At 46.4% G+C, this 14,642-nt stretch overlaps 1 protein-coding gene and 1 long non-coding RNA gene across 5 annotated transcripts in view; one reads left to right on the top strand and one right to left on the bottom strand.

Annotated features, from left to right (window-relative positions):
• PLXNA4 (plexin A4) overlaps positions 1-14,642 on the bottom strand; it is a 609,453-nt gene that overhangs the window by 234,287 nt on the left and 360,524 nt on the right. The gene's annotated exons all lie outside the window — the stretch shown is intronic.
• Positions 697-3,135, top strand: LOC308486508. The gene is made up of 2 exons (XR_013991109.1): positions 697-825; positions 2,723-3,135. It is a non-coding gene; the product is annotated as an uncharacterized lncRNA (long non-coding RNA).

Raw genomic sequence — 14,642 nt, 5'->3', positions numbered from 1 at the left:
AAGAATTTCATGGCTTATTTTGCCTTCCGATTTAGCTATGTCCACATGTGTCAATTTTTCTAAGTGCTAAAGGTCTGCTGCACATCCTGTTTAAGAAGATGGGTGGGGGAGTTATAGGGAGTCTGTGCCAATTTGTTTTTAAAACCCACTTTACTGATCCATTCCTTTCCTCCGAGTATTGGATTTTATGCTGGAGAAGGGGAAAATATTTTATTGCTATTTTTCATCTCTTCATTTTTTCACTTTTACTGAATAAAAGTACAACTGGGCCCAAGAGGTGGATGCTTTTAACATTGTGAAAGAAAGAAAGAAAAACCTCAGACCTTATTTCCATAGCATAAGCTAGCCAGAAGTTCCCCAGTGTAAACCCCAAAGAAATCAATGTGCTCCCAGCAATTCCCAGCAGATGTGTGTTCCAAAGCAAATGAGAAAATACCAAATAGGAGCATAGAGAGCTGCCTTACATTGCCTCATCTAGTTCTGTATTGTCTTCACTGACTGGTAGCAGCTTCTCAAGAGTTTGAGGACAGAGGTCATCTGCAGCCCTACCTGGAGATACTGAAGCTGAGACCTGCTTCTTGCAAAGCATATGACATTCAGAACCATTTGCCCCTGGCCAACAATCAACCTGTCATTGGAGAAGACTCTGGTGATTGGCTGGACTGCTCCGCATCACAATGGAGTAGGGCGGACTCTGGTAGTCATTGGCCAAGCTAGATGCTAGAGAGGGCTGGGGCAGGCAGACCAGAAGCTACAACAGCCATTATGTGAATGTGTTTTTTGATGAACTGATTGGAAGACTATGAGTCTTCCACAGTCACACAGGTGAGTGTGTGTGTGACTTCAGTAGCGCTCAGCTTGTTTTTGGTTGTTAGCTAGTTAACGTTGCTAAGTTTTGTGGGTTATGAGAGTTGTAATGTTTTGTGAATTTTATAAGATGACTTTTCTTGTGGCTGTGCTGTTTATCTAATTTTCTAAGTTTTTTTTTAAATAGTGTTTTATAGAAGGTGGGGTTTTTTACTGATGATTTGTTGATTGTTTTATATAATTTACGTTGCCGTTGCGATGCTCTACTGTGTCACTTATTGTATGTAAGCCTCGTTGTGACTCAGGTGAGTGAAAAGCCACATAGAAATATAACAAATGAAAAATGAATTGAAATGAGGAGAAGTCTAAGAGAAGAAGGAGGGACTAGGAAGAGCTCATGACCGCCCCACATTTAGTTCAAATTCGTTTAGTTTCTATACAAACTAGCGTCACCACTGCTCGCACTTAAATCAGGCAGGCACCCACAATTCTCATACTTTGCCCCCTATGCTCTGTGTTCTTCTTCTTCTTCTTTGGTGATCCCTCGTAGCCAAGTAAGATTGTCTTCCATAAACAAGGTTTTAACAGTGAGTCCGTAAGTGACTGTGGAGGCCAATTCTGGATCCACACGTCCTTCCACAGTGGGGACATTGGTTTCCAGGTGGGAGTTGATCACGGTGTGGATTCGCCAAGCATGCCTTCCTCTTAGCACATTTCTCCCTTGCGTCTTGAGTTTGAGTGTCTTCAAAGCCCATGACACCTTTGGTAAAGGCTGTTCTCCAACTGGAGCACTCACAGGCCAGTGTTTCCCAGTTGTCAGTGTTTATACTACCCTTTATTTAGATTTGCCTTGAGACAGTCTTTAAACCTCTTTTGTTGACCACCAGCACTATGCTTTCCATTTTTAAGTCCGGAATAGAGTAGTTGCATTGGAAGACGATCATCAGGTATCCGCACAACATGACCAGTCCAACAAAATTGATGTTGAATAATCATTGCTTTGACACTGCTTTATCTTTGCTTCTTCCAGTACACTGGTATTAGTTCGCCTGGCTTCCTAAGTATGTGTAAAAATTTCCGGAGACACTGTTGATGGAATCTTTCGAGGAGCTGGAGATGGCATTTATAAGTGGTCCATGTTTCACAAGCATATAGTAAGGTTGGTAGTACAATAGCTTTGTAAACAATAGCTTTGTAAACTTAGTAGGCGCCCCAAAGAACACTTCACAGAAGCATTTCACACAACACATGGTTAAACTATGGAGCTGTGTCCCACAGAAGACAGTGCTGGCCAACCACTTGGCTGGCTTTGGACAACTCAATGGACGGTAAGGCTTTCAGTGCCTACTAGCCACAATAACTATGTTCGCCCTCCACTGTCGGATGCGGTAAAGGTACAGGTAAAGGGACCCCTGACCATTAAGTCTAGTTGCGGACGACTCTGGGGTTGTGGCTCTCATCTCGCTTTATTGGCCGAGGGAGGAAGCATACAGCTTCCGGGTCATGTGGCCAGCATGACTAAGCCACTTCTGGCGAACCAGAGCAGCGCACGGAAACACCATTTACCTTCCCGCCAGAGTGGTACCTATTTATCTACTTGCACTTTGACATGCTTTCGAACTGCTAGGTTGGCAGGAGCAGGGACCGAGCAATGGGAGCTCACCCTATTGTGGGGATTCGAACCGCCAACCTTCTGATCAGCAAGCCCTAGGCTCTGTGGTTTAACCCACAGCGCCACCAGATGTGGTAGGCCTCTCTAAATGCCAGTTGCAGATGAACTGCAAATAGAGAGAGAGTGCTGTTTTGCTCAGATACTGCTTTTTGAGTTTCCCACTATTGGCTACTGTGAGAACAGGAGGCAGTGGTTTAACTCTCTCTCTCTCTCTCTCTCTCTCTCTCTCTCTCTCGTACACAGACATCAAAATTAGTCTTTAGACCTATTTTGTACCAGGAGACCTTTTCCTCACTCAGGAGGCTCCGACAACCTCTGTATTGCCGCCTACCTTAGAGACAGACAGATACTTCCCCTGCCTTGAAGGGAAGAGCAATTTATTTGGCTTCGCAAAGAGTTTGCCCAACGGATCAGGTGAAGGGAGGGAAGAGCCACCTCAGATCTAATCTCAGGGATGTGGGCCAATTCGTCATGCATGAAATGCAGTCAGCCGTCCCTTCCTCCTGCGCTGCTTCCAAAAACTTATTATCAGCAAAGCAAGGTGGAGCAGGAGCTGAAACTGGGAGGCAAAAAGCAATGACTGTGGAATGGAAGAACAGAAATGGATTCTTTCAGGGTGGGGTAGTGTTTTAAATAAAGCCCGCTGCTGCCTTTAACTACGTGTGGAGCTGAGATTCAAGGAAAGGGAGAGGAGGAGGGCTGGTGCAAGGGGAAAGCCAGCCTAGCCCATCCACCAACCAGAGGAGCAGCTGGAGCAAGGACCTTTGCCCTTTGATGAGAAGGACTAGAGCTCAATGGTAGAACATGCATGCTATACATACAGAAAGTCCCAGATTCGATCCTCATCATTTCCAGGTAGGGCTGAACATGGTCCCTGTCTGGAACCCTAGAGGGTGCAGACTTGTGGTTCTCAAAGGGTGCGGCAGGAGAAAAGAGTTTGGATTTTGGATTTGATATCCCGCTTTATCACTACCCTAAGGAGTCTCGAAGCGGCTAACAATCTCTGGGAAGGTAAATGGCGTTTCCGTGCACTGCTCTGGTTCGCCAGAAGTGGCTTAGTCATGCTGGCCACATGACCCGGAAGCTGTACGCTGGCTCCCTCGGCCAATAAAGCAAGATGAGCGCCGCAACCCCAGAGTCGGCCACGACTGGACTTAACAGTGAGGGGTCCCTTTACCTTTATATATACAGATATCTATAGTTCATACAGTCAAACAGAGTACCTGGCTGCACCTTAAGGCAAATAGGAAGACCTTTCTATCTCTCTCTCTCTGACCACACTCTTCTTACCCCTACCTTTACTGCTGGACAGGTTTCCCTTTTAAACCGATGACAGCCAATCAACTGGCAGCACATTACTGCTGAGTCTTTCTGACCCAGCACTTCCATAGAAAGTATTGCAGGCTGGTTGCATCAGCCAGTTGCATCAGCTGGCAAACTCAAGCCTGCAGACTTACTATCTCACACAGCATTCTGTGGATCCTGACAGGCTCGGCCAGCCCCTGGATGCAGGATGCGTGCACCGCACCCGGCACCCGAGCGGCTAGCTATGCTGCTGGGCTGATGCACCAGCGCATTTCTTCTCTCTCTGCTCCTCCCAGCGGCCATGTGGTCACCACTGTGGATATACAACTTGACTGAGTGTCTCCAGGTGTTATGGTCATCTGCAAGGGATTCCCACACGGTGGGGTTAATGCTGACATCCTTCTTGTCATGTCTCCAGGCATCTTTGTAACAGAGAGTTGGGTCTGCCAATGGGCCTGGTGCCGGAACTCAACTCCCCATAGAGCGTATCCAAAAACAGTACCCTTGCCTCTCTTTAAAAGCACTGGCTATTTTTCTACAGTTCTCCACGACAGGTTGTTGTGAACAAGGATTTTCAACTCTGACAAATAGGAAAGGTCAGAAAAGAGAAAGGCTTCTTTGTGCTGATGAGAGCTTGTTTCAAATTAGACCTACTGTAAATGAGATTACCAGGCAAAAGCGAGCTCTCGCCTCTCATTCAGTTTGTATACATACTTAAGGTACATATGTAAGAGGCTTGTTTATAATTATATTTTGGGAATGGTTAGTGTTCTTATATTAGCTGCATCGTTTTATACTTTCTGGATGTCCCAAGGTTGTATTATAAAGTAGTTGTGTTCTGTGTCAAAAATCAAGCACGGCTAGGAGTTGCTTCTTTTCATTTTCCAATGGATTTCTTACCAATAAAATATGTGGAGCGGCACAAGCAAAGTTTGATTCTGAAAGTGTGGTCCAGAGAACATATCTTGAGATCCACTGGTGAGAATGGACCAGTAAGTCTGGCTTGGTAGCTTCCTGAGTTCCTAGACTCCTTCCTTGCTCTCAGCTAGAAAGAACAGCCAGTTGCCCATAGTCCTTAAGACAGCTGTAGCAAGTCAGATACAGTAGTACCTCAGGTTACAGACACTTCAGGTTACAGGCGCTTCAGGTTACAGACTTTGCTAACCCAGAAATAGTACCTCAGGTTAAGAACTTTGCTTCAGCATGAGAACAGAAATCGTGCTCCGGCGGTGTGGCGGCAGCAGGAGGCCCCATTAGCTAAAGTGGTGCTTCAGGTTAAGAACAGTTTCAGGTTAAGAATGGACCTCCAGAACGAATTAAGTGCTTAGCCTGAGGTACCACTGTACTGGACTTGAAGTCAGCCTTCTCCAGCATGGCAACCTCTAGATATTTTGCACTCCAACTCCTATTAGCCCCAGCCAGCAAGGAAAGTAGTCGGGGATTGTGGGAGTTGTAGTCTAGCGGAACCTGGCCTTGAGGGACATTTAGTCTGATCTGGGTATGATGATGATGATGATGATGATGATGATTAATACCCCACCCTTCCCGGTATAAAACCGGGCTCAGGGCAGCTAACAGCAAATATAAAACATTGATTAAAATGTGACTTAAAAACATCATAAAACAGCATAAAATACAACATAAAATGCAGCATCAATACCAATAAAATTCAAAAATTCAGGGGTCATTTTTTTTTGGGGGGGGGGGAGAAAAAAACCCCAGTCAGTAGACATCAAATGATCACCAGGGCTAAGTGGCCAAGTTGGCCCTACTAGGGCCAGCAAAGAGACCAGGGAAGAATTTAAATGTGGGGTCCCAGAAAGGGTTTCTTCATAGAAGAGGAAAGGGAAAAGGGAATAGAGGATCAGGCTAATTCAAATTGAAGGCCAGGCGCAATAGCTCTGTCTTACAGGCCCTGCGGAAGGAGATCAAGTCCTGTATGAGGTAGCATCCAACATCTGTTTGAGGCTAGAGGGATCACTCACTCCCTAGCTACTCTCGAAGCAACCCATGTGCTGGAAGAGTCCTGCTAAGTCAGGCCAAGACTCCGTCTTGTTTTCAGAAGTGGGCCAGCTTCCATGTGCCAGAACCAGAGGCTATGAGCATCACACAAAAGTCCCTAACGCAGAGAAATCTGCTCTGGTCATCTCCAGCAAGCAATTCCATCCCTGCACCACACAAGGTAAGATAAGGTGGCTTCCTCCTTCTCATCCTCTCTGATGGTACCAAACAATAATGGTGAAAATTGCCGTTTTCATTTTAAAGGAAAAGTAGACAGACTCCAAATTCTATGGAAAGGAGATCTAACTTCCGCAGCCAGAATTAATTAAACGAATTAAGGGAAATCTGCATTTATGTACTTAGCACAACTCCACATGAAATACTCAGGATTTCAAGGAAACTGGATCTTTCCCTCCCTCGCTCCCTCCTGGCAAAAACTGGAGATAAGTAGAACAAGGAGAGGTGGAATGGAGAAGTGCTGTTTGCAAAAATGGAAGCACTGCCCAGCCCAGTTTGAGAACTGTCAGACTGAACGGGTGTCCTTTTGTGAGATCGTTGGCAAGGCACATAATCCTCTCTTGCAAAGATTCCAAGGAATATTTATTTTCAGTACAGTTTATTTTTTAGGTACAGGTTGAATGGGTATTAACCCAGGCAAGCAACACTAATCCCAAAGCTACAAATTACAGGATTCTCCTAGAGCCTTCCTCCACCTGCTTTCCTGTTTTAGACTACAACTCCCATCAACATCCCAGATCCAGAAGAGGTTTAGTCATGCTGGCCACATGTCCTGGAACGCTGTCTGTGGACAAACACCAGCTCCCTTGGCCTGAAAAGCGAGATGAGCACCGCACCCCATAGTTGCCTTTGACTGGATTTAACCATCCAGGGGTCCTTTACCTTTTTATCTTTTTACCATAGATGATGGGAATTGTAGTTCAAAAGCACTGGAGCTCATGAGGTTGGGGAAAGAAGAAGAGGAGGAGGAGGAGAAGGAGGAGTTTGGATTTGATACCCAGCTTTATCACTACCTGAAGGAGTCTCAAAGCGGCTAACATCCTCCTTTCCCTTCCTCCCCCACAACAAACACTCTGTGAGGTGAGTGGGGCTGAGAGACTTCAGAGAAGTGTGACTAGCCCAAGGTCTCCCAGCAGCTGCATGTGGAGGAGCGGGGAAGCGGACCCGGTTCACCAGATTACGAGTCCACCGCTCTTAACCACTACACCACACTGGCTCTAGGTCTAGGGCATGGAGCAGGAATGACAGACCCTCCAAGTGTCCCTATTCTCCAGGGACATCCCTGATTTAGAGAAGCCATCCCGGTTTCTGATTTGATCCCCGAATGTCCCACTTTTCCTTAGGATGTCCCTATTTTCACTGAAGAAATGTTGGAGGGCATGGTAAGATGTCTCTATTTTCATTGGAGAAATGTTGGAGGATATGGAGTTATCCAGCCCCTGAGCTGCCTGAAGGCAATCTTTATAAGGAAGTCTTTTTTAATGTTTAATGTTTTATACATGTTGGAAGTCGCCAGAGTGGCTGGGGCAACCCAATAAGATGTGTGGGGTATAAATAGTAAAATTATCATTCTGGAATGGGACGTCCCTATTTTCATTGGAGAAACCTGTTCCCTTCAGCCCCAGTCAGCATAGCCAATGGTGAGGGTTGATGGGAGTTGTAGTCCAATACTATCTGGGGCTGGGCATAGGTTCCCCACTCTTGGCCTAAACTCACATCTTTTTTTTCACTGCTATTTATACGTACACTCAGACCAATCCCAACCACCCTGCTCCAGAACTGGGTTGCATTGGGAGCACCTCAAACTACGTTGAAAAATAACTGAGAATAACATGAGTCTTAATGGCTCACCTGCACCCAATTCTCAACAAAAATCCTGGAAAATCTTAGCTTTTCATTTCAGTAAAAAAGAAAGCAGTTATTGCTTCCAGCCCACAAGTCTGGAAAGTGTCCTTACCATTCTTGTACTCTCTTGTGGCAGAATGCTAAAAACACACAACTATTGAGTTGCTACTACAGGTTTGTAATCAATTTTTAAAAATATTGTCAAAGAGAAAATTTAGTTTTAGGTTGTTGTTTTTTCCATGGAATTAAAAAAAAATAAAAATGAAGTCTAGACCTGTGCATCTCCATCCCAAAAGGATGTGGGCCAGTTTGTTAAACACTGGATCCTCTGAGCTGGCTAGCACAGTGCGTTGCTAAGAAAAGGTCACAGTGCCCTGAGTAGGCGATTTGTTTTGTCTTCTTGCACACACAGAGAGACGCATATACACCAATTTTATCTGTGCTTCGTAAGCCATCGGAATTCATTCTGGGTCATTGTGAGCTCTGCACTTACTCAAACGAGCAGACACCTGATGGGAGCATTGCTGCTGGAAAATGAGTCACCGAACAGCCCAACTTTCACATCTCTGCACCCCAAGAATCACAGTAGCAAGCGAGTTGCCCCAATAACACTCTCTGCTTCAGACCCCCAGGTAAGCATCTGGAACCCCTGGAATCTTTCACTGCATGGAGATTGGGTGGGTATGTAACAATATTTTGGTGGTTTTTTGGGGGGGACGGTTCTTCCCCCTGCCTGTTTCTGTAGCCCGCTCTGCATATGCTATGAAGTTCCATATTAAGGACCAACTCCCCCAATCTGCATCACAATCAGATTCCTAGAAGCGCTGAATATGAAGGACTGTCTCCATTAAATCCTCATTACCACGTCACCCAAGAACAGGCAGGAGACAATAGCCAGTGCAATGCCATTCATGTTCCAATCTTTTAATTCTCCTCTCAGCAATTAGGGCGGCCCTATCTGCCAGAACCAAAAGCCTGAGTCACAGCTCATATTAATTTTAAATCCCCAGACTTAAAAAAAAAACAAAAAAACAGTGTGGGAAAACAGCGAAGTTTTGCTCATTCTGGAGGGGAGAAGGATTAAGTATTCTGCTGTGCAATGGCTGCTTTGATATTCCTTCGCTCCCTTCCCCTCCTACCCATTTTCCTCCCAAATTACTGATCGTTGTCTTACATAACAGTGTCATCCGCACTTATTGAATTAACAAGGCTGCGAAACACTTAATGAATCTAAACTCATCAAGTGCTTCCAAAGTTAATAACGGCATCGGGAGATCCTGGCTCCCTTAAGCCCCCAACCCACCTACCCCTTCCACCCCGCCCTCCCTGCGAGAGAAATTTATACGCTTCCCGCACAGTCGCCAGAGTTCAGACAGCCCAAATCTCATGAAAGATTTATTGCTGGATGGCCTTGTGATTTATTTGCTGTTTGCCGGAGCAACACGTAGCTCGCATCTTCCGAGGGTTTATTTCATACTTGCAGGACTTGCGCGAGAGGAAGAATACGATCCGAGAGGGAGGGAGGCTCTCTCTTCCCAAGCCACAAATTCTAGGGGAAAAGAAGGCTGCAAATAACACAGAGAGCAGGGAAACAGAAACAAAGAGAACTTGCCTTTGTTCCTTTGGAAGTCCAACCAATGGCCATGGTCAAGGACTAACTGAACACTGGGGAGTGGTGGCTGGATACTGAGGAGCAGGCACTGGGAGAAGCAGGCTTGCAAGAAGGGACCAGGGATTTGAAAGGGATTTGACACTGGTCTTGAAAGACCTACACTGGCTCCCAGTACGTTTTCGACCACAATTCAAAGTGTTGGTGCTGACCTTTAAAGCCCTAAACGGCCTTGGTCCAGTATACCTGAAGGAGCGTCTCCACCTCCATCGTTCTGCCCAGACACTGAGGTCCAGCGCCGAGGGCCTTCTGGCGGTTCCCTCACTGTGAGAAGCCAAGTTACAGGGAACCAGGCAGAGGGCCTTCTCGGTTGTGGCGCCCGCCCTGTGGAACGGCCTCCCACCAGATGTCAAAGAGAAAAATAGCTACCAAACTTTTAGAAGACATCTTAAGGTAGCCCTGTTTAGGGAAGCTTTTAATGTTTAATAGGTTATTGTATTTCAGTGTTTTGTTGGGAGCCGCCCAGAGTGGCTAGGGAAGCCCAGCCAGATGGGCGGGGTATAAATAATAAATTATTATTATTATTATTATTATTATTATTATTATTATTATTAGAGCCTGCAGCAGCCAGGAGACGAGAGGCGGGAGCAGCTGCAGGATTGGAGACTGGAGGTCAGGTGCAGGAGAGAGAGATAGGTCAGGCTGGTGTATGGTCAAGAGCTCCCACATCTCCTCCTGCCCCCATCTCCCCTGCTCCACTGTCTCCCAGGACCAGAAGAGGACTGAAGCGGGAGGAGCAGAAGCAGGTTACATGCAGGCACCGTCTTTGCCTGCTTGCTTGCAGCTTGGATGGGGGAGATACATAAGCCAAGGTCAGGGGCAGGGCAATTGCCTCATCAGGTGCACACCTAGGAGTAGCTGAGAGATAAAGGACTGCTGGACCTGCCTGTCCTTAACTTGTAAGTGTATTTTTGACAACAATGCATTAATTCCTCACTCTGGAAATCCCTTTCCTGACAGCGCCATGGCATCCATCTATCTCAATATTGTCCACACAGTCCAGTAGCAGCTCTCCAGGATCTCAGACAGGGAGTCTCTCCCATCCCTACCTGATTGAATCCCTGAGAGATGGCCATCCTACCTCTCTTTAGAAACCTGCAATGAAGGAGAGCCACCATAGTCTTCTCATGGCATAGGGCAGCTTCCTGTTTCATGGTTAGGCTTCTGAGACTCTGAACTTTGACCCCTCCAGGGTCATGGAAACCTATACTGTTGCATGGGAACCCTACTGTGACATCACAACTGATGAGAGACATAACTCATCCCTTTTCCCACTGTGGGATGTGAAACACATAGCAGTCAAGTACAACATTCCTAGAATGGACATGCTAGGCTACGGGATGCTTTGTACCAGCCAGGAGAAAATTTCCTGTTTCCTCCTGAGCTGGGACAAACTTCCTCTGCATGTGACTAGATGTGAGTGTGGTTTAATCTGGGCAGGGGAGCACACGTTCTTCTTTTGGTCCTTCTTCTCCATTTTGGGACTAACTCCCTTATGAGATAGTTCCACATGTATATATACTTTTGTAACCTGAATCTGCCTTCAGGGATCCAACTGTGAACTGAATGAATGTGAGTAAATTACTTTTATATAAACTTTAATAAGATTGTCGTGTCTATTCTTTTTAAGAGGGACAAGAAGGCATCTTACCAGGAATCTTAGAGAAAGAGGCTCAGACGAGCCTGCAACAAGCAAACCACTGTGCTTTTAAAGGGGAATGTTTAAACTCTGCTAAGATATAGAACTTGCTAATGCAAGTTAGGAAGGATATCATTAAACAAAATATCCTCTCCTATCTCCCTGAACATTCCCACAGCCACTAACATTCCTGCTTGCTTCATTTGTGATGAGTTCAGTGGTTGAGCAAACTCTTTGCTGTGCAACTTCAGCACAGAAAACTCAAAAAAAGGTGTGGTTGTGGCTTTGGGACAGCCACCATCTTTGAGCCTAACCCTGCCTCGTAGAGTTGTTGTGAGGATGAAATGGGGAAGAGTAGAACCATGTATATTACCTTGAGATCCTTGGAAAAGAAAGGCGGTATATGTCTAATAAAAGATATATATAAAAGAATAATACCAGACTGGCGCCTTAAGGGGTTAGAGAAAGCACTCTGTAAAAAAAATGTGACGAGAGAGTTTATTTCTCATATTGGCAGAAGTGGCGAGCAGGAACCTTTTTTTACGCCAGTAAATACAGCACATTTATCAGTTCGCCTCGACAAGGCTTGTTCAGAACCAGGGTTATGTTGCCTGGATGTTAACAGGGCCAGGTGTTGCCATCGCCCTGATGGAGAACCATACTATAAAAGGCAAGATTTACAACATAGCCTTTTGTTCATATAAATCACACAACTCTGGCAAAAAGGACATTCCCTCCCTCCCTTCCTCCCTCTTCCACGCTTCTCTTCTTGCTGCAGGCCAGCTGTAGACCGTTGGATTTGTGATCATCCCTCCTGGCCCCCCATCAATCTCAGGCTCCCCTTTTATAAATACAATAAGGAGGTATCCCCCGCCCCACCCTCCGCTCGCCGTGGCAGTGCTATAAAACACAAGCCCGTTCTGGAAGGGAGCTGCGCACATGTAACTACCAGGGACTCCCAATGATGAGAAATCAAGGATCAGGAGGGATGTGGAGAGCATAAAATACGAGCCAGCCTTACGGGTCCGGATGGTGAAGCCCAGTGGGCGCAGGAGGCAAAGGGAAGGTTCTCGCACGATTTATGGCCCAGCAGGCGAGGGCCAGGAGTGGCCTTTCTGCTGAATTTTTACACTGATCCCCCCAAGATGCAGAGAGAGAGAGATTGAGAGAGAGAGAGAGAGAGAGAGAGAGAGAGAGAGAGAGAGAGAGAGAGAGAGAGAGGACACAGACGGGTCTTCTCAGACCCCGGGGGCGATTATGGAGCAAAATGCAATTATATCCGGCTGCTGATCTCAGCCTCCTCCGCCCCGTCCTCTGGCCCAGCTGGGTTTGCGCTCCACTGGTGTGGAAGGCATGGGGGAGGGGGCGGCAAGGGGTGGACGGGATCAGCGTTATCTTTGCACAGCTCCCCGCGTCTGAGCAAATACATAAATGACAATAACCTCCGATTAGGCAGAAGCCAGGCCCGTTGGCCCCCAAGGGGCAATCTGTGATTGACTGCCTCCGGTGGAACATTTGCCAGTCTGCAGCCTAATTTCACATTGCCTGGGCAGTGGGTCTGTGGTCTCCGTCTGGCCACCTCCAGAAAGACAGGTCCTAAGAATGTAGGAATAGCTTGCTGTAGGCCAATGGCCCATCTAGTCCAGCATCCCATTCTCACTGTGGCAAACCAGAAGGCTGTGGGCAGCCAGTGAGCAGAACACAACCACAAGAGTTTGGATCTGGATTTGATATCCCGCTTTATCACTGCCCTAAGGAGTCTCAAAGCGGCTCACAATCTCCTTTTCCCTTCCACCCCCACAACAAACACTCTGTGAGGTGAATGAGGCTGAGATACTTCAAAGAAGTGTGACTGGCCCAAGGTCACCCAGCAGCTGCATGTGGAGGAGCGGGGAAGCGAACCCGGTTCACCAGATTACAAGTCCACTGCTCTTAACCACTACAGCACACTGGCAAGAGTCCTCTCCCTTCCTGTGGTTTCCAGCCACTGGTATTTGGGTTTCTTTGTAGTACTGAGTTTTCGGAAGATGATTTCCCTTCTCCGTGATTTGTTTGGGGCTCAGGAGGCAAGCACCGTGGAAGTCCAGAACATCGGGAAGGCAGCAGGTTGGTAAAGGGTGCTAGAAAGCATCACAAGGAAGGTCTCGCCAACTCAACTACAAGCCAGACCAAAAGATAACAGCAGCCCCCTTTGAGACTGTCATTCCTTAGTTCATAAGTCATCAACCTGAATTGACTGCATTTTCAATTACACCCCCCACCCCCACCCCTTTCCAGGTCACTGCTAACATGCAGCCTCCAATATGCAGCACTAAGTATTTATCTGGCTTTAATTAGGGTAGGAAAGCAAGGAGAGTCAATAAACTAAATAATCCAGTGGGGTGATCAATATACTGCACGGCTAGGGCCTCCCCACTGCAGCGACAAGTCATGAATTAGACCTTGAAAGCCTTCAGAGTTAACCCCAGATAAGCTAACCCTCAGTGTGCTAGATGAAAAGGTGGCAAACCTCACACCATCTCCTGACTCGAATACTCTGCATTTTGAAGCAAAAAGTATTGCTGCTTAGTACTGGGCTTAGCATAGCAGCTGCAAGCTGAGCAAGTTTGCCAAAGAAGTCAAAGCATAACGGCTAACGTTGATTGTCTGTTGATCAGCCAAGGGAGCATCGCCCACGCGATAAACTGGGCTCAATGAAGCCCTTTAAACTTTGCCATGTGATGGACTGTTGGAAAGCCATGCTGATGTCCAAGTATCAATTGGAAATGGAGCTGGAGGGGACACAAAGACGATCTAGCCCAGAGGTAGGTGATATTTCTCCCCCAGAGCTGCATGTGGCAGTGGGAGGAATGCATACTGGTGGCAGGCAGGGTCAGTAATGGCAGTGGGTCTGTCTGTCTGTCTGTCTGTCTGTCTCTCTCTCTCTCTCTCTCTCTCTCACACACACACACACACACACACACACACACACACACATACAGAAACACACACGAGTTTCCCTCTCCTACTTAAGTTTCTCTCACTCTCTTGCACACACACCTTTCATGTCCATCCTCATTGCACAGGGATAGGGCAGGCTTAAACCTTCACACTTGTGTGAATTAATGGACCAGGCAGAATTGGACAAAATGACAGGAAGGATTTGAAACCTGCGGGACCAGAGATTTACAGAAGATTGGAAGAAGTATATGAATTATTTGAAGAGCAACTGTAATCAACAAATTACGCTAGTTACAAGAAGTTTCGTAAGGAGAAATATACAAAGTGTTACAAAGTAGAAAAAGATAGAGATATTGGTTATGAGTTTGAAATGTAATAGGGAAGATAAGAAATGCATACTAAGAGATTAGAATGGAAAATTTTCAGACAGGATTGATGGAAGTAAAAAAAAAATTGAATAAGATGTAAAAGTATGTTTAATTCCTGTTGAAAATGATATGTTAAAAAACTAATAAAAAAAATTTATATACAAAAAAAACCCACCTTCACACCTGGTGCAATGAGATCCAATTGCACTTCCCTTCTCCTCTGCTGCTCAGCAAACTGGGACTGAAAAGCATCCCAATTAGCAAGCTCCTCACCTGTTTCCAGTGCCAGTCAGCTGGGAAGTGGAGGGAGGCACACAATGGGATCTCTGTGGCCTCACTGCACACCAAATCCCCAGCTGCTTGGTTCTGGAAGCAGCT

The sequence above is a fragment of the Podarcis pityusensis genome, assembly GCF_964106645.2.
Source record: "Podarcis pityusensis genome assembly, chromosome: 10".
In the NCBI taxonomy this organism is placed as follows: domain Eukaryota; kingdom Metazoa; phylum Chordata; class Lepidosauria; order Squamata; family Lacertidae; genus Podarcis; species Podarcis pityusensis.
Note: the sequence above shows the minus strand (reverse complement) of the source record. Positions and strands in the feature narration are given on the sequence as shown.